A 20,619-nucleotide genomic window follows, 5' to 3' on the forward strand; every position below is an offset into this window, starting at 1 on the left:
AGCAAGGGGGAGCTCATGAACTGATAGCTGGGAAACTAGCATAGGACCGACCTAGACCCCCTAATTGTGGGTGTCAGTTTAGGAGGCCTGGGCAATCTATGGAGCCTCTAGCAGTGGATCAGTATTTATTCCTAGTATACGAATAGACTTTGGGAGCCCATTCCACATAAAGGGATACACTCTCAGCCTAGACACATGGAGGAGGGCATAGGGCCTGCTCCAAATGATAGGACAGACTTTGATGATCCCCCATGGAAGGCTCGCCCTCCCTGGGGAGCATAAGGGATGGGATAGGAGGTTGGTGGGGGCCAGGGGAGGATGGGAGGGAGAGAGAACTGGGATTGACATGTAAAACAAGCTTGTTTCTAATTTAAAATTTTTTTAAAAAGGAAAAAAATATTTAGGCTAAAAGAAAATTATACTTTGTAGAAAAATAAATGAAGAAATCAGAATTAGAGTACTGGAGGAAGTAAATGTGAAGACCAGTGTAAAACTGCTTTTCTTGTTTCTAAACTTCTCAGAAGAAAAAAACAAACAAAACATCGCAGGGCTGGAAAGATGGCTCAGTGTTTAAGTGTATGCACTGCTCTTGCAGGAGACCTGAGTTTGGTTTCCAGAACCCATGTCACGAGATCCCAAGCAACTGTAACTCCACCTGCAGGGGCTCTGACATTCTCTTCTAGGCTCCTCAAGTACCTGCACACACGTGCACATGCCTATAAAGTGCAGTGATCTATGTGTATGGAAGTAGAATAATAAAACATTATTTTGTATGCTCACTGGAAAAATTAAAGATATATCTATTAAATAAATGACAGTTGCAGGCATAAAGATGTAAAACTGTATACCACAGAAGCACTAATTCTTTAAAAAGAGAGAGAGAAGTAATCCTTTATTTTCAAATTAAGGTGGCTGAGTCGGTTTCTTTGAAGGGATTAGTCAAACAGATTTGACTGGGGCTGTGACTGGGGCTGCAGCAGCAGCAGGAGCACCAGTGGTGGTGGCGGCCACCAGGGCAGCAGCCACAAATGCAGATGGATCAGCCAAGAAGGCCAAGCTTGAGCTTTTCAGCAAGTGGGCAGGTGGCCTCAGTCTCCACAGACAATGCCAGGACCCCCTTGTACCCACTGATGATGTTGCACCAAGGTGACTGTCCAGTAGAGACAAATGCTGGCAACATTTTGAACACTCTAGGAAGTGAGACTGCAGAGTCTGCTCCATGATGTCAATCAGGCACTTCAGGGTTGTAAACGCTGCCATTGTCAAACCTGCTGGATGATCAGCCCAAAAGAGAAGGGGAGAGATACCAGCATGCCCTGCAGTGTGGCTTCATTGGCTCCTACTTTGTTTCCAGTTTTTATTAACTACACATCTTTCAGAATTTCAATGGTTCTGGACCTGGAGATTTTAGGGGTTAATGCCTAAAGCCTGGGAGAAAGAGGTCTTCTCAGGCTCCAGACCAGTGTTCTGGGCTGGCACAGTGACCTCACATGGGGTGAAGGCATTTCGGTGAGATCCTCAAAGCCTACAATTCCCCAGATATGAGGTAACAGTTTCTTCAGAGCCGGATTGTTTTCTGGATGTCCCCAACCGCCTTGCACATCATGGTCTTCTTGCCCATCAGCACCACAGCCTTCCCTCACAGGGACATGAGGACCAGCTGCCTCTGCATGGAGTCCACATTGTCTGCTCCCACAATGCAGCATTTTGGGTAATCATCCAGAAGTTGGATGATCTTAAGGAAGTAATTGGACTTCCAGGTGGCCCTGTCTTCCCTGGGCATCAAGCAGTGTGTCAGGGATTGTCACATAGAGTTTGAAGACATGTTACTCTAATGGGATCACCAGGCAAGAAGCAGAAACACTAACCTTACAAAAACTTTCTCAAACAGCAATTCTCAAAACTATAATGTTTCATGATGTAAATGTTGTGGAACAATCTTTTTGTGAACTGTGAAGGCATGTCACTGTTTTAATGAAAAGCATGGAGGATGAGGACACTGGGAAGAAGGGCAGAGATGGGAGAAGTCAGACATGGAACGAGTGGGACACACAAAATGGGATAGAGGTAAAAGCCTCGTGGTAGAACATAAATTAATTGGAATGAGTTAATTTAAGTCATAAGAGCTAGTTAGAAACAAGCCTGAGCTTGTCGAGCTTTCATAGTAAGAAGGGAAGCCAGCCTCCCAAAAGAAAAGTTTGCCTACATCTAAATATCAAATAGCATAATAAACCTAACACCAAGCAACATATTTAGAATAATTCATTACTTTGTTATGAACAACAAACTTCAGGACAAAGATTACTATAGACAGAGAGACATTTTGTTATGATAAATGTTCGTGATGAATACACAGTAACAGTGCTCATGTAATATGACAAAGCATTAACACACAAAACAAAACTGACAAATGAAAGAAGGAATAAAACTTCACAATTACAGTTGATGTTTTATGATAGAGCTTGAGGAACCTTGCCTGGGGGACCTTGGTGGATTCCATGGCAGGCAAGGGTGCCTGAGGCGGAGGACAGAGCTTAAGGCAGAAGAGCTTAAGTGAGAAGTTTTACTAGAAAGGGAAGGGGTAGGGGGAAGGAAAGAGAAAAGAGGTAAAGACACAGAGACAGAGAAAGGACAGAAGGAAATGTCCTGTCTGTGCCAGGGGAACCGCGGGAAACAGAGTGGAAAGAGAAGAGCAGAAAGCAAAGAGTGTAAGTGGGCGGAAGTCTGTCTTTTAAAGGGGTCCTTTGCACCTTCGTGCAAACTATGCAATCATGGAACCCTGGACTGACCAGGGTACTGCCTGAGTGCATTCTGCCAGGTGACAGGGGCAGGCCAGCATAATACCCGAGTCCTTAGAGTTGAGACTACGAAACAAGGAGCTGTGGAGACAGCTCTTGGGTACAAGTGCTTGCCGTGGGAGCCTGGTGGCCTGGTTTGATTCCTGGCACCCACATTTTAAAAAGAAAACAGCTAGATGTGATGGCATGCATATGTAACCAACCACTCCTCCAGTCAGGTGGGAGACAGGGAGAATTGCCCAGAAGCGTGCAGACCTGCTGCTGTGGAGTCCACAGGCAATATCCACAGTACAACCCAAACAGCGAGAGACGCTGGCTCAAAACAAGATGGTGGCTGATAAATGACTCCCCAAAACTGTCCTCTGACCTCCACACACCATGGCATGTGCTCACCAGTACCCACATATCACACACACTTACAAGCAAATAATACTTTTAAAAAAAAAAAAACAAATCAGGAAGGCTACAATAGGCTTGACTGATATTAACTATTTCAGTTTTTTGACATATACAGAATATTACATAGAATAAATGAAGATCACACCTTCTCATATATATGTAAAGCATTAATCATTTTCTCTGGGTACATTTTAACTAAAACTGAGTTCAATAACTGAAAGACATTGAGGAAATCCCCAAATATTTGGAATTAAACTACATGCCTATTTGCCCCATGGGTAAAATAAGTTGATGACACATTCTCTCTCATCTGAGGCTCCTAGTTCCAAATCTTCAAATGTGAGTACTGAGGTAACTGAGGTAACTGCAGAAACCAGGAAAGCCAAGGGGACCATTACCAAGGTTGGGGGGTAGGGTGAAGAGAGAGAAATACAGAAGGAGGGAGGAGGGTAAATAACAATAAAGATGTCTGAAAAAGTCATGAGGAATGATATTAGCCATCTATATAAAATACCTATAACTACATAAGTCAGTTTATAAATACACATATATAGTTTAAAGGAAAGTTTCCCATCTGGCCTAACAATGTTTCCTCAAGAGCCCAAAATTACCCAACAAAACCCCAATACCAGGCATGAGAAGCCTTTTTTTGAATTGTTGGTCAGGCTTGTCCAAGAGGCTCCAAAACATTTCAGGCTATTGCTGTTGCCCTTAGCTGTCCCTGAGAGGTGTAAGGTAAATCCCTATTGCTGAAGACATGTGCTTCTGTCACACAGCCCAGAGTATCCTGAGCTTTGGAACTGGCCCCAATGCTGCCTTGCTGAGGATTACCTTTCATGGTACTAGAAGTCACCACACAAGCTTCCAAAGGAGGTAAGCAACGAATAGTCCTGCCCAGATCTGACACTTGTGAACCACAATAACATGTCACAAGGGTACATAGTGGCACACACGCCTTGGCAGTAACCAAGAGCTTTTTAAAATGTATTTAAGACCTGTGCAATATCAGGGGCTTTGAAGATCAGCTTCAATGCCCCCACAGGGTTCAGACATGATGCTTCAGCAAGTAGGGAACTTAGAAAAATCGAGGGTGAATGAACTCTCTGCTATGTATTTTTCCACATCAGTTTCTTTTAAAAATATTTTTTAATTTATTAATTTATTTTTTTACATTCCAAACCCAGTTTCCCCTCCCTCCTCTCCTCCCACTCCCCCTACTTCCCTCTCACCCCACTTCCCATCTGCTCCTTGGAGAAGGTAGGGCCTCCCCTAGGAAGTCTGCTAAGTCTGACCCATCATGTAGGTGAGGCAGGACCAAGGTACCCCTCCCCCATGTCTGGGCTGAACAAGGCATTTCTCCAGATAGAATGGGCTTCACTAAGTCAGTTTGTGTATTAGAGTTAGCTCTTGTACCCACTGCCAGCGGCCTCACATATTGCCCCAGCTGCACCATTGTCACCTATATTTAGGGAGTCTAGTTCAGTCTTATGCAGGATCCCCAGTTGTCAGACGAGTCAGTGATCTCTCACTAGCCCGGGTCAGCTGATTCTGTTGGTTTCCCCATCATGGTCTTGACTCCTTCGTTCATATTATCGCTCCTCCCTTATTTCAATTGTACAATAGGAGCTTAGCCCAATGGTTAGTTGTGGATTTCTGTATCTGCTTCCATCTGTTTCTGGAAGAGGGTTCAAGCTTCTCTGGGGTTGTGGATTGTAGGCTGGGTATCTTTTGCATTATGTCTGGTATCCATTTATGAGTCAGTACATAATATATTTGTCTTTCTGGGCCTGGGTTACCTCACAGGATGTTTTTTCTAGTTCTGTCCATTAGCCTGCAAATTTTAGGATGTCATTGTTTCTTACCACTGTGTAGTCTCCATTGTATAAATGTACTGCTTTTTCTTTTTCCATTCTTCAGTTGTGTGGCATCTAGGTTGTTTCCAAGTTCTGCCTATAATGAATAATGTTACTATGAACAAAGTTGAGCAAATGTCCTTGTGGTATGAGTGTGACTCCTTTGGGTGTATGCCTAAAAGTGGTATAGCAGGGTCTTGAGGTAGGTTGATTCCTAATTTTCTGAGAAATTGCCATACTGACTTCCATAGCAGCTGTACTAGTTTGCACTCCCACCAGCAATGAAGTGTCTTGTCTTTATTCAATCCTCAGATTCCCTTGCAGGAACCCACGAGAAGTTGTAGTGCTGGTGTTACAACAAATGGAGGTTCCACCGAGATTGGGAAAGAAGGGTAAACACTGAAGGATCACCTAGGAAGGCTGGCCAGCATTAAGGTAAGGAGTAGGTGTATTGAACATAGTTGCCTCAACTCCGGAGGGTGTTGGATTGGAAATAGAGTAGCACTGCCTCAAAAAGAAAGTGCTAAAAAAGAAAATACAAAATAGAAAAATAGAATGAGAAAAAGTGAGTAATAGGAAAGAAAAATTACATAAATGAGTTTATTAAGATTTGTTCAGAGCCGATGGTGGTGACATATCCCTTTAATCCCAGTACTAGAGAGGCAGAGGGAGGTGGATCTCTGTGAGTTCAAGGCCAGCCTAGTCTACAAGAGCTAGTTCCAGGACAGCCTCCAAAGACACAGAGAAACCCTGTCTCAAAAACAAAAGGGAAAAAAAGATTTTATAAATTTGTGTGTGGAGTCTTCTTGATATCTCCATCTAATTAAAAAAACTTTTTTGTTGTTTTTTGAGACAGGGTTTCTCTGTGTAGCTTTAGAGCCTATACTGGCATTCACTCTGGAGAACAGGCTGGCCTCAAACTCACAGAGATCCGCCTGCCTCTGCCTCCCAAATGCTGGGATTAAAGGCATGTGCCACCAACGCCTGGCAAAAAAAACTCTTTTATTCTAAAAAAAAAAAAAGATTTGTTCAGATATCAGACCAGCAGGTACTCCAGTTAAAAATATATTATTTCTACAGAGAAAGCAAGGCATAGGGAGGAAGAAATGCACAAAGCCTTTTAGAGGTTGCTTTGGACATGGTCAGGAAGGGCACTGGATCAGACAGAATCCCAACAGAAGAGGAAATAGGGAACCAGGTTTGTGCCTGAGATGCAGGAGAGGAAAGCAGCCACAGACAATCTACAGCGGGCCAGAGAACAGAAGGCAAGCTAAAGGCCAAGGTCAGAACTTAGAAAACTTGCAGCCTTGAGAACTGCCACCGTGGCTGATGCCAGTCAATGTATAGAAAATGCTATTAATATAGCCAGCCAGAAACTGTTTTAAGACCTTATGGAGAAAGAAAGGCAACATAGATAAATTTGGATCTGTTCAAATTTTGGTTGCTCATATTTCAAGGATTGGCTATATAGCTGCTGTGTCATGAGAGACTTCAATTAAGGATTTTTCTTTTCAACAAACTGGTCATAACCTAGGCTAAAGGAGTGATGTGTGATGTATGCAAGTTATGAATGTATGGTGTGGTCACACCTGTGTGTATGAAATATGATTATGAATGCATGAATGTTGATTAAAAAACCACTTAAAATGCCTTGGATATGATTAAAGAGATACTTAATTTGCCTCGGATATAGTAAAAAAGCTAGCAAAATTTCTTTAAATATACTCAAAAAGAGCATCCAATCAGTCAGTCAATGTCTTAACAGGAAAGTGATTTGAGTCCTCAAAGCCAGTTGGTGGAAAAATAACAGAAGCCTATACCACTGACCTAGGGGCAGGGGGAATCTGTGGATGATTCTGTGAAATTTGGCAGAGGAGAGGATACAAAGTTCCTCCTGAATTTTTTTTAAAAGATTTTATTTATTTACTATGTATACAACATTCTGCTTCCATGTATATCTGCACACCAGAAGAGGGCACCAGATCTCATAACGGATGATTATGATTCACCATGTGGTTGCTGGAAATTGAACTCAGGACCTCTGGAAGAGCAGTCAGTGCTCTTAACCTCTGAGCCATTTCTCCAGCCCCCCCTCCTAAATTTTTATGGTTAAAAAATAAAATCTAGAAAGTAAAAGTTGATACACAATTTGAAAAAAGTTTTTGAGAAGAAGCCTCAGGAGACAGCCACCTATTAGAACACCCAACCTGGAATGGTGCTTGTGTAGGTGCAAATTAGATTGTGTCAGCTAAGATGCAAATGAGGCCTTGTCAGCTAATGAGAGCGTCAAAGGTTAGATTGGAAAAGACTGCTCAGAAACTTTAAGTAAATCTCAAAAATTGTTTGGGACGTATGTTGTATTCTAAAGAAATTAGGCTTAAAAATAAAAATTAGAAAGGATAGCTTACAATCTTTGAGTGATTTTTTATAAGTTAAAAAATATTCAACAGTTACATCCCTTTTTGGGGGGCATCTAGTGATGATTTAAACCTTTAAATGAGATTCTATGAGGAGATAGTGATCCCGATTCACCCAGACAGCTAACTAAGAGGGTAGGCAAGTTCTTCTACTGTTAGAGAATGTAATCCAACATCAGCAGATATTATGTTAGCAATACAAAGCCATGGAAAGGTTATATGCTCCACTCAAAGCATAGTTCAACTTCTGTTCTGTGGCAGGAGGGACCATTACTGTGGTTGCACCTACCTGTCTCACCAGCCAAAGTATTAAACCTTTATTTTGAAGCAGTAGCCTGCATGGTGCAGAAATGCTGTATGGAATCTAGGAGGTACTTGGCTGAGAACCAAGTGTGATACATGTCCCTTATACCAAGCAACAGGTTGACTAGTTGTTTCAGAACAGTGATTCATGGGCAATTGCCTTTGCTCAATTTTCAAGGAGAATTGATAATCAGTTTCCAGCTCATGGGCTGTTTCAATTTATGATAATGCATCCTTTTAGATTCCCAAAAATTGTAAAAAGCAATCCTATAAAAAATGCTGTTAGTTTTTACTGCTGGCTCCTCTAATGGGAGAGTAGCTTATGTTATTGATGGAAAGAAATATGTGGAACAGATGGCTCCAACCACAGCTCAGGTCATCAAGTTACTAGCTGTTGCAATGGTCTTTCAGCTCCTAGTAAATGATTCATTTAATTTGTATACAATAATCATGATTTCCGGGCGTTGGTGGCACATGCCTTTAATCCCAGCATTTGGGAGGCAGAGGCAGGCAGATCTCTGTGTGTTCGAGGCCAGTTTGGTCTCTAGAGAGAGTGCCAGGATAGGATCCAAAGCTACACAGAGAAACCCTGTCTCAAAAAAACCACAAAAAATAAATAATAATAATCATGATGTTTTTTAAGCTCTTTAAGTAATGGAGAAAATTCAATGCATAGAAACTAATAATGATCAGGTTAAAAATATTATTTGAGCAAATTCAAAATACAATTCGCTTAAGAAAATTGCCATGTTTTGTGGGTCATATAAGAGCCCACTGGAACCTTCCTGGCCCACTGACTGAAGGGAACAAATCCACAGATAAATTAACAAAACTGATTGCTTTGTCCCAGATAGAGAGAATGTGGCAGTCTCATAACTTTCATCATCAGAATAGCAGGAATTTAAGAAAACAATTCAGCTTAACCAGAGAGACTGATTTTCAAATCATCAAACAATGTGGAGTGTACCCACAGTACCTACCAGTAGCTAATTTAGGAGTGAACCTTTGAGGTCTACTTCCTAATCATGACAAATGGATGTTAATCATATTACAAAGTTTGACAAGTTAAAATATGCACATATGGTAGTTGATAGATATTCAAGTTTCTAAAGATGTTACAAAATAATAGTTATGATTGGGCCATTTTTCTCTCTGCTACCCAGAGTGATTTTGATAATCATTACCCATCCAATAATCTGGTTTGCTTTTTAAAGATGCATCCTTTGATTTTCCCAAAGATTATAGTCTCTCAGCCTATTTCCCAGGGGTGAGTGATTTTTCACAGACAGCTCTTCAAAAGGGACAGCTGTAGTTGTATCTTATCCTATCATTAAGACAGCCAGAATTGCTGCAGTTTCTGCCCTAATGGATGAACTTTTAACCTTGGCCATGACTCTACAACTCTTCCCCAGGGAAGCACTAAACATCTATACTGATAGTCAATATGTAGCTCAAATTGTCCTACCCTTGGAGACGGCTGCCTATGTTGCCCCATCTCTAGAGTACAAGAGAGTTTGTTACAGATACAGGGTCTGTTGTGGCAATGGAGCAAACCTGTATTTGTGGTACATCTTAGGGCCCATACCCATTTGCCAGGACCTCTCAGTGAAGGAAATCACACGGCAGACAGGTATACTCAAATCATTGCAGTTTCACAAGAGCTCTCTAGAGCACAATCCTTATATAAGTGCTTTCATCTCAGTGCAGGGTCCTTATACTTTCATACTGGGATAACCAAGGAACAAGCTATTCAAATAGTTTAAAATTGCCCTCTTTGTGTAGAATTTCTTCCTGTGCCTCACTTGAGAGTTAATCCCGAGGACTGTTGCCCAGTCACATGTGGCACAAGGATATAACGTATATGCCATCCTTTGGTAAATTACAATTTGTCCATGTTTCTGTAGACACTTTTTCCAGACTAATATTTGCCTCTGCCCATTCTGGTGAAAAGGTGAAAGATGTTAAGAGCCACTGTCTACAGGCTTTTGCTTACGTGGGGGTCCCGAAACAAATTAAGACCAATGGTGACCCCGCCTATGTCAGCAGAGGTTTCAATCACTTTTGTCAAGATTTTGAAATTACTCCCCCAAACTGGTATTCCTTACAACCCCCAAGGGCAGGCTATTGTGGAATGTGCCCAGCACACTTTGAAAGCCTATTTAGCTGAAGTAAAGAAGGGGGACCTTGAGGGTCACCTTGGCTCCCCTCAGTCTACTCTATCACTTATTCTCTATACCTTAATTTTTTAAATTGTGGATGCTTATGTTGTTAGACCCCCGGAAAACTCAGGCCTCCAGGGTCTCAGCCAAGGACTGCAGTCACCCCAAACACCAGATGGATTCGAAAACTTGCTGCAAACTGCATGAGGCTTTATTGCTGTTTAATGAGTTAACCCCATGTTAGCTTGGGTGTTTCACCCACCTGCCATGGCAGATGGCTAGCAAAGACAGCTTGAACCAGCTGCATAGAGATCTTGTAGGGCAGCGTAAGGGGAGTGTCTAGGGGTACGCACAAGCTCACGATTGGTGTGCCTCCAGGCTTGGAGGGCTTGCCCTGTGTTGATTGGCCAACTGGTTGTTATGGCCCATAGGCCCTCCCAGGGTGGTTGCTATGCTCTGTGAGTCATTGCTGTGCACTTGTCCATAAAGCACACCCAGAGCCGTAAAGCATAGTGCCACCAGCTAACTTCTGATTGGTTCCTTGCCACGAGGCAGGCATCTGACTTCTAGTGACTAGGACAAGGTCATGGCAAGCACGTGTTACTGTCATGGCTGCTGAAATGGGGAGCTGGTCACTTCAATGTTAACTCTGCAGCAGACCATCATTGGTGGTCCTCTGCACAGAAAAAAACCTGCCTGTCGTGATGCCTGCGGGTCCTTAGAGTCAGGTGGGGCTGGTTATGGTCAGCTCCAACCTTAGCCTGGGAAAGGATGTAGAAGAAACATATTTCCTGTGGTTGACCTTAAGATCACCTCCTCAACCTGGCCCAAAGTGTTGGCCGGATCTGCTTAATTATGTTCTTCCACCCTTTTCTTTGTTATGTTCAGTGACACTCCCTGGGGAGAAGTGCTTAATTGTTCCCTCCAGGAATGCCGCTTGAGAAACTGTTGCAATGGTGGAATATCAGCCTTGGTGGTTCCTGTTCCTGGTATCAAGCCTACACCAGTGGAACAACGGGAGAGAACCAGCTCATCCTTACATGGTTCGAGAGAGATTTTTGACATCACGGCAGCCAGCCGTTGTGGCCACTGATGTGACAGCTATAGTTTCTGGCTTGGCTGCCTCCCAGTCAGTTGCCACAGCAGGCACACTGGTTAAGTTCCCAGGGGAGGTTGTCTTACGTTCACAAAAATAATATCTATTCTCTAGACAAATTGGGCACTTTAAATCTTAATCAGCAAACTTCTCTCTTAAATTTCCCAAATTACATGGCTCAATTGGCTACTCAATTTATTTAAACTTGTGAGACCAGGGCGCCTCCCCTTTCGGGAGACTCCCTTTTTTAGGGACTGTTGCTGACAGGTCAATTAAGGAATGGAGTGGGTCGCTAGCCCTCGGGATTAAGACCCGGGCAGCACCGTTTTTAGTCCTAGTCTAAGCTTGCTGCATGGAAGGCGGAGAGTCCAGAGCCATTTTCAGACAAAACAAATCATGCTTTCTTTGACAGAGGATAACCCTTCAGCGCAGGTCTAGCTGAGCCTGCAAGACAAATGAGTAATCAATGACAGGTAAGATTGGTTGGGGGGCACCTGTTAACATAAGACAGAGGGTCTATGAGGCCTGGGCAGGCTTTTCATTGATGGGTAAAACAGATGTTGACATCCCAGGTGACCTAAGATAGATGCTCATTTTTTGTTTATATATAAAAGGGGTGACCTATTGGGACCTTTTGGGGGTCTGCTGATCATCTCGTGACTAAGGGTGAGCCACTGTGTCCTTGGGGTCCACTAACTGTCTCGTGACTAGGCATTTGCTTCCTTGTTCCCGACTTCTGACTAGGCCTGCATGCAAGAATACAAACTATCCGCCCATCCCTATTGCTGGTGGGGAGGGGCTTGGGAGGCATGAACCCTTAACGTGAGTATTTTTCCACTGTGGCTGCTGTATTACAAAGGCTCCCTTTGTAATAAATGGTATTCTCCTTGCAAGAATGACCAGCTGTCTTTTATTCAATCCAAAGATTCCCTCACTGGAACCCATGAGAAGTTGTAGTGCTAGCATTACAACAAGTTTCTGTATTGTTCTGTTTCTATTCTAATTCTCCTGTCCTACTTTTAATTCCTTCCAGCTTCTTCTTCTATTCTAAAAACTCTTCTTCAGGAGCCTTGATGTGATAAAGAATTACAAGACTTCTCATTGGTTAGGGGCACATTCCTAGGGAGTTGAGCCATTGCCATGGCAACAAAAGGGTCCAAGGTTACGGAAATGAGACTGTGACCAGGGGCAGGGGGTGCAATGAGATAAGCTTTGAGGATAGGTCTTTTGTTAACAGACTGGCAAGCAAAGAACTGGCATACTTTCCTTAGTAACCTTGGTTGGACATCAGCAGCTCTAACCTTGAGCATAGCTGCAAAATTCCAAATTAATGATCTGAAGGGACCAGCTTCCTGTTTCAGCAGCCTTAACAACCTAACACGTGCTTGCCTGACCTTGCCTTGGTCACTAGGAGGATAGATGCCTGCCTCGTGGCAAGGAACCAATCAGCTGGTGGTGCTATGCTTTACGGCTTTGGGTGTGCTTTACGGACAAGTGCACAGCAATGACGAACAGAGCATAGCAATCACCCTGGGAGGGCCTATGGGCCATAACAACCAGTTGACCAATCAACACAGGCCAAGCCTGGAGGTACACCAATCCTGAGCCTGTACGTACCCCTAGACACTTCCCTTATGCTGCCCTATAAGATCTCTATGCCGTGGCTTCCTGGCATCTTTCCTAGCCATCTGCCATGGTGGATAGATGAAAGGCCTGAGCTAACATGGGTTAGCTCATTAAACAACTGCAATAAAACCTCTTGCTGTTTGCATCAAGTTTCCACCTCTGCCCTGTGATTGGGGACATCTCGATCCTGGGCGGAGATCCTGGAGGCCTGAGCCTCTGGAGGGTATTTCAGATCTATATACAATACTTTAGTTTGAACTTTCTTTGAGGTGAAAGTGAGCTAATTGTGTGCAGCAGTCTGAGCAAAAGAACAAGGCAGGCTGTTAAGTTTCTACAGTCCTTCGGGAACAAATAGATCCAGTTATGAAAAATGTCCCAGTATATATTCTATATATCAAAATTATACAGCCAAATGAAAAGTCATCTTCCTTACTGTCCACAGATATATGTGCCCAGTAGATGGAACATTTTCATGAGATAAACACACAAGTAGTGGAAAAACAGCCAAAGCTATTCTTAGGAAGAAATGAAGTGACTCATGAGAGAAATTGCAGACATGAGCAGTTGGTTTCCACAACCAGTGACTCCACGGCCTTGCCAGGTGAGGCTTTCCATCAGAGAATCACTCATAGGGTAGTCAGCCTGTTGAGCACAGTTAATAATCACTTGCTGTATCTCTCATGGCACCTAACTATTCAACAGGAAATAAGTTTTGACTAGTACTGAAAATGTAGCCAACTACCTAGGGCTAGTGAAGTCATAGGTCTTGGAGGAGAATTTACAACCCCCACTTTACTAAACCAGCATAATCCTTAAGATTACATTCTAAATATTTGTTCTTATAGCCACAGATAAGTGTAGCCCTCATCCATTATCAAGGAAACTTCTCATTGCAATAGAGGGAGACCATTATAGAAAAACAACCAATCACAACGCTGAATTCTGAAGCTTAGTTCCAATGGAACATCTACAGACCAACTCGGCACCTAAGGCTCAGGAATCATTTTGAAAGAGGAGGTGGGAAGATTCTAAGAGCCAGAGGAACACGGAGCTTGCTGTGAGATTGTGTCTCCTAGGAATGTCAGAATCTGTGCTCATCAAGTCTCAGTAATATGACTGCCTAAACATGAGCTTAACGAGGACAACGTTAGTCTTTCTAAAGTGGATGCAGGAAAGCCCATAAGCACTCAACCCTAAAAAAACAACTGCATGCAATTGAGGATTGCTTAGAGTGGGAGAATTAATCTTCCCCAGGAAGAGCATACCACACCAATTGGTTGTCCAATAGCCAATGGTCAGCTCTGAAAACATACATACAATCACATGACACAGAACAGGTTGCACTTACTTATGTATAGGAATATATATGCCATGAATTTGAAAGACAGCAAGGAGGGGTGTGGTGATTTGAATAAGTAAGGCTCCCATAGGCCCACATGCTTGAATACTTGATTCCCAGTTGGTGAGATAATTTGGAAAGGATGAACATATTAACCTTGAAATTGCTCCCAGCCCCTCTTGCCTGTGGTGACCGAGGCACACAGTCAGCCTGGCAGGTGCAGCAGCCATGGGTTGTCCAATGATTGTGTGAAAAGGTAGACTGTGAGATGACTGTCAAAGGCAAGTAAGGCTATGGCAGGAACACATGGAGAATGGTTCTTGTTTCAAACTGTGTTTAAGCCAGCTTAAGTGAAGGGTTTAGTAAACCAAGCCATAAAAGCCAGCATATTCAAAGGAACGAAGAGCCAAGACAGGTCAGACTGCCCTCTGATTATTTTATGTTAGTCTTTAATTAATCAATCATTAATTGATTTTTGAGATAGGGTCTCACCAGGTAGTACCTGCCTCTGTCTCCCAAGTGCTTACACTGAAGGTATGCACTGTCATGTCTGGCTATTTTTTATTATTTTTAATTATATGCAGGCGGGTATGTCTGCATGTGGATAGATTTACTTGAAGTCAGGAGCCCGTGGAGGTCAAAGACATTGGATCACCTGGAGCTGAAGCTACAAGCAGGTGTCTGAAGATGTGGGGCTGGGAACCGAATTCAGGTCTTCTTGCAGAGTAGAGTGTTCTCTTTCTTCAAATGTTCTTAATTGTCTCTCCTGTCCTATATAACTTATTTTTAGGATAGGATTCTTGAGGACATTTTGCTGCTCTGTGGTCTGTTGTTTCAGTGGTAAGGAGGGACAGAGGAACAGAACACACAGCACAGTGGTGGCTACTCCTCATCCACTGTGTACCCTGTGCCAGGACCCACAGTAAGAGATGCATCCCAGAGCCAGGAGTGGTAGGTGGCTCAGGCCTGTAATCCTAATGTTCATGGGGCTAAGACAGGAGGATTGCTATGATTTGAGGCTACATAGTAAGCCTGAGGTCAGTCTGGGCGCAGGACTTACTGCATTGTTCCAAAACAAAACAAAACAAAACAAAACAAAAAACAGAAACAAAATTTCATGTTGTGACCTAGTATCAAAAAGAAAGAAAAAAATTTTTAAGAATATATGCTCTAGCTGGGGGTTGGTGGCGCACACCTTTAATCCCAGCACTTGGGAGACAGGCAGGTGGATCTCTGTGAGTTTGAGGCCAGCCTGGTCTCTAGAGCGAGTGCCAGGATAGGCTCCAAAGCTACACAGAGAAACCCTGTCTCTCTCTCTCTCCCTCTCTCTCTCTCTCTCTTTCTCTCTCTCTCTCTCTATATATATATGTTTCTATATATAATATATACATATATACATATATAATATATGTTTCTATATATAATATATATTATATAATATATATATGACAAAGAAAAACTATAACAAAAATTGAATAAGACATTATTAATATTTAAATGGATTCAATTTCAAATTTGAATGAGTTAATCTAAAAACAAAAATCTGGAAAAAAACTGGGAACATTGGACCCAGAACAATGTATATCTTGCTTCCAGGTTCATGTAGACTATTAGCCCTTTTCCAGAAAGGCACCTTGAGACTACTTTTGGCATCTGAACAAAAGTTATTTTCTTTGTGAAACAGTCTTGTATAGTCCAGGCTGGCTTCTAATTCACTATGTAGCCAAAAATGACCTTAGCCTTCTGACTCTCCTGCTGTAGTCTTCTGCTCGGCTCACAGGTGTTTGTCACAGTGACCACTTCATATGGTGTCAGAGATTGAGTCTAGGGCTCCATACATGCTAGGAAAATTGCATCTGTAGCCTGTCAACAAGGTATCTTGTTTTGTTTTAGTCTTCAAAGATTTATTTATTTATTTTTTTGTTTGTTTGTTTTTGACACAGGGCTTCTCTGTGTAGCCCTGGAATTCTCTTTGTAGACCAGGCTGGCCTCAAACTCACAGAGATCTGCCTGCCTCTGCCTCCTGAGTGCTGGGATAAAAGGTGTGCACCACCTTTTAATTTGGCATACTTATTATTTTATTTGTATGGGTGTTTTGCGGTCATGTATGTTTGTGTATCGTGTGCATGTCTGTTGTCCATGGAGGCCAGAAGAGGTGGTGAGCTGCCACATGGGTTCTGGGAATCCCACCTGGGTTCTCTGGAAAAGCACTCAGTACTCTTAACCTCTGAGCCATCATTCTTCCCTTTGTATTTTTATAAACACCAGCATCTTTTTTACTTCCTGGTTCAGTATGATGGAAACAGCTGCTTTGCCACATGTTCCCGATACCATACCTTCCCCACCCTGAGAGATTGAAATCCTTCTGAAATGTTCTGTCATATCTATTGGCCACAGTGACCCCAACGTAACTAATACCTGTGCATGCACATGTACACACACACACACACACACACACACATTTTAAGACAGTATCTCTCTATATGTTTTACTAAGGCTGCCCTTAAACTCATGGTCTTCCTGCCTGTTCCTTCACACCTACACATGCTAGGTTTATGCTACCATGCCTGACTAAAATGATTTTTTTTTTTTTGAGACAGGGTTTCTCTTCGTAGCCCTGACAGTCCTGAAACTCACTTTGTAGACTAGTCTGGCCTTGAACTCACAAAGATCTTCCTGCCCCTGTGTGCCACCATTGCCTGGCAATAAAACGAAATTTGAAAAGAGCTTTTTCTAGCTATTTCCACTGCAATAAAAGTGCCAATCAGACGTCCATGAGTAACATACCCAGACTGTGGAGCCAAGCTCCTCTTTATTTAATCCAGAGCTCTTTAGAGAAATGATGGATTCTACGACTGGGGCAGGAAATTATCAAAAGAAGTCTGAAACCTCTGATTAAAGAAGAAAACCATTACTGAAGTGTCTGAAATTACTCCAGAGAGCTAGAAGAGTGGCTTTGCGGGTAAAGGTGTTGCCATCAAGTCCCTTGACCAATGACGTTTTATCCCCAGAGCACACCACAGGAGAGACAAAACTGAAAGTTGTCCTTGACCTCCACATGTGCCACCTGTAGAAAACATTAGAGCATACCTCATGATAGAAATGTGTAAACTATGTGGTGGGCATGCACCTAGGGCCTTTAACCCTAGCCCTAGGGAGGCAGAGGCAGGCGGATCTCTGAGTTCTAGGCCAGCCTGGTCTACAAAGCTATACAGAGAAACCGTGTCTCGAAAAACTAAACACACAAACAAAGAAGAGGAGGAGAAGGAGAAAGGGAATCACACTGGGTTCAGTTAGAGCTGTGGGTGTCTGAGGTGTGACCAGACAGAACCCAGACACTGGTTGGTCAATTTTTATAAGTCTGGTCCCCTGAACCTGCTGGCCTCGACCCGGATACTCATGCAGCAGGGAGACAGGAGCAGTGGGGCGCATGTCTGTCTGCCGGTGTCTGACCTGCCTCTATGTTAGATGACCAGCAGAAAAGACAGTGCACTCTTGTAAGACAAGCTCTGCCCGGTACAGTCCATGGCAGAGCGCCACACAGCCTGGTCCAGGATTTGGTGAGTCTGAAGCAGGGCTATCTCACACAGGCAAGGTCACCTGTGAACCAAACAAAACATGACACATAGCAGCGCCAAAAACACACTGAACTTCAGGCAGAAATGCTGTAGCATCACTTCTGCCTTCCAAAGCCCCGACCTACATACTGACACTTCTGGGTGTGCAAAGCAGTGCCTGGGAGGCTAAGATGGGAGGACTGGGCCAAGGCTGTCTCTGGATACGGTGAGTTTGAGGCCAGCCTGAGCTACATAAGACTCTGCTTAATAGGGGCAGAGGAGGAGGAGGTAGATTATACAGGAAAAGGAGATTTCTGCAATATCTGCCTAGTAATATAGAGCTAATGTGGCCCTTTACACACGCCTTTTAATCCTTCTCAATTACCCTCTGGGTAAAGATAGTAGCAAACTTACAACTCTGCTACACAATGCACATTTCCTTTATTCAAACAAAACACTGTAGCCTTGCCCCCAAAGAGTGGGCTACATCTCTTTATCTGTGGAAGCATTCATTCCTTTTCTAGCTGAGTCACACACTCCTCGATACATGTTTAAATATTAAAATGTGAAATTAGCTGCTATTAACAATTCTTATGTTTTGTCACACTTGGGGAAATATGATTAACTTTAGCAAAAAATACATTTGCTGTGTAATGATCCTTTTGTACACTGTGAAGAAGTGTTGTTCTCATTGGTTTAATAAAGATCAACAGGCCAATAGCTAGTCAAGAAGAGGTTAGGCAGGAGAGCCAGACTGAGAAGCTCTCATCTGTGGGCTTCCTGGAAAACTGTCATACTTCTAACTCCAAGAGTGACGAGTCAGGATGCAATTACAACCAGACCAAAGCAAAACTGGAAGGCAGGCATGGTTGCACACAGCATTAATTCCAGCATTTGGGAGATGGAGGCAAGCCCATCTCTGGGAGTTCAAGGCCAGCCTGGTCTACAAAGTGAGTTCCAGGACAGCCAGGGCTTCGTAGAGAAACCCCATCTTGAAAAACCATTTTAAAAAAGGAAAACAAAGCAAAACTGAAGTACAACAGTATAAAACAGTGTCCAACATCTGGCACTCACTCATGATCTTCTGGGCTTCGGCAGCTCCTCTTGTCTGGCTCTGCCATCCACAGAACACACAAGCTGTCTCATGGGCTCCAATCTGCTTCACTATGTACCTGCTGCTGTCCTTGATGGTCCATTCCTCACGCCTGACATCCCAATCATCTTGGGGTATATCTCTGTTATCCTGAGGCTGCCCCTTCTCCAATAGCCTCTTCTGAGCTCTCTTCAGGGACTCTGATCCTATAAACCAGGCCTCAGATTCTCTCCAAGACCCCTTCAAATCCCATCACTAATGGCCTCCTGGAATTCTTTACAAGAACTCCAATCCTGCCAAATGGGCCAAGCCTCAGCATCTCTCCATGTCCCTTATAATCTTTTCTGTGTATAACCCATAGAACCCTAATTAAGAGAAATCTGAGGAAGAGATATCTTTGGAGGGTGGCAGATCTGTTCTTATTATTGACTTCCGAATAAACAGCCACTTGATGGTATAACTCAACAGTCATTTTATTATGGAGTCAGTTCATAAACTCAGCAGGGTTGACATGTCTGCACTGGAGGCCTCGTGGTAGGATGATAGATCAACTGGGTCTCTTGACTCACTCTGTTTGGTAACTGGCCAACATGCCCAAAAGCTAAATTCAGCAAGGCCTTTCACACAGTGTTGTGGGTCCCTTCCCGGGTGGTGACTGGGCACTGGGAGGGAAACTGTGGCTAGTAAACCAGGGGAAGCTCCATCAGCATCCTGACCTAACCTTAGAGGTGACCTAGTGTCTCTTCTGGCAGATTCTGTGACCACAGAACTCCTAAGAACTCCCAGATTCAAGAGATTTAAGCCCAGACTCCAACCCTCCTGATGATGACTCAAAACTCCCTCTCACCGGCATCTTTCTTTGGTGTCCCTGAAATGGAGTTTTACATGTCTTCCTATTGTCTGGGCCCAGCATTCTTTCGTTCATTCAACAATTATAGCTTGAATGTCTACCTTGTGTGACTTTGGGCTGGGCACTGAAGGCAAAGGGTAAGAAAGCTGTGACTCATTCCTCACCCACATGCCTGTCTTTAAAAGGAGAGAGAAACGCAAGAATGCTACTTTTTTCTCTTCGCCACTACATTTTCTTGACTTAATTCCCTGACAATGTTTCTTCATGGCCAGCCCTCTCAATCATTCCCATTGTTCCAGCAACTTGAATCTTCCATGTGCTAGCTCTAGCTTTTCCTACCTTGTTTTTTGTGGCTTTTTTTTTTTTTTTTTGGTGTGTGGGGGGGAAGGGCGTGGTTTGTGACAGGGTTTCTCTGTGGCTTTGGAGGCTGTCCTAGAACTAGCTCTTGTAGACCAGGCTGGTCTCGAACTCACAGAGATCTGCCTGCCTCTGCCTCTAGAGTGCTGGAATGGTGTGCTGCACCACTGCCCGGCATTTTTTGTGGCTTTTTGGTTTTGTTTTGCTTCATGTCTTCCTGCAGGAATGCCCTGAAATGGATGTTTCTAATATGGTTAGGTTCTTAGTGTTTATTTGCATTTATTTTATTTATGTATTTATTATTTATTTGAGACATTGTGGCTATATAGCCCTGGCTGTCCTAGAACTCACTATGTAGATCAGACTGACCTTGAACTCAGAGAGCTGCCTGCCTCTGCCTCTTGAGTGCTGGGTTGGAGAGATGACTGAGAGGTTAAGAGCATTGACTGCTCTTCCAGAGGTTCTGAGTTCAATTTCCAGCAACAACATGGTGGCTCACAACCATCTGTAATGGTATCTGATGCCATCTTCTGGCCTGCAGGCAGACATGCAGATAGAATACTACATACATAATAAATAAATATTTTAAAAAATGTATGATACCACTCCTAGCTTTTGCATTGCTTTTGTTAGTTTGTTTCCTCATTTATCTTCCTCTTTCATGCTATGGACCTGCTATGTCCTGTTGTTCCCAATTTCTGAACTCCCAAATCACCAAGAGGGCCATTTTGATACAAAAGCAAAGAGTCTTTTATTGCAGTTGTTTAACGAG

The 20,619-nt window shown here is 43.2% G+C and overlaps 1 pseudogene; it reads right to left on the bottom strand.

The window, feature by feature from the left end:
* Positions 1-937: 937 nt before the first annotated feature.
* LOC113835379 lies at positions 938-4,935 on the bottom strand (annotated as a pseudogene).
* Between the last annotated feature and the right edge of the window lie 15,684 nt (positions 4,936-20,619).

This window comes from Cricetulus griseus, chromosome 4 (assembly GCF_003668045.3).
Source record: "Cricetulus griseus strain 17A/GY chromosome 4, alternate assembly CriGri-PICRH-1.0, whole genome shotgun sequence".
In the NCBI taxonomy this organism is placed as follows: Eukaryota; Metazoa; Chordata; class Mammalia; order Rodentia; family Cricetidae; genus Cricetulus; species Cricetulus griseus.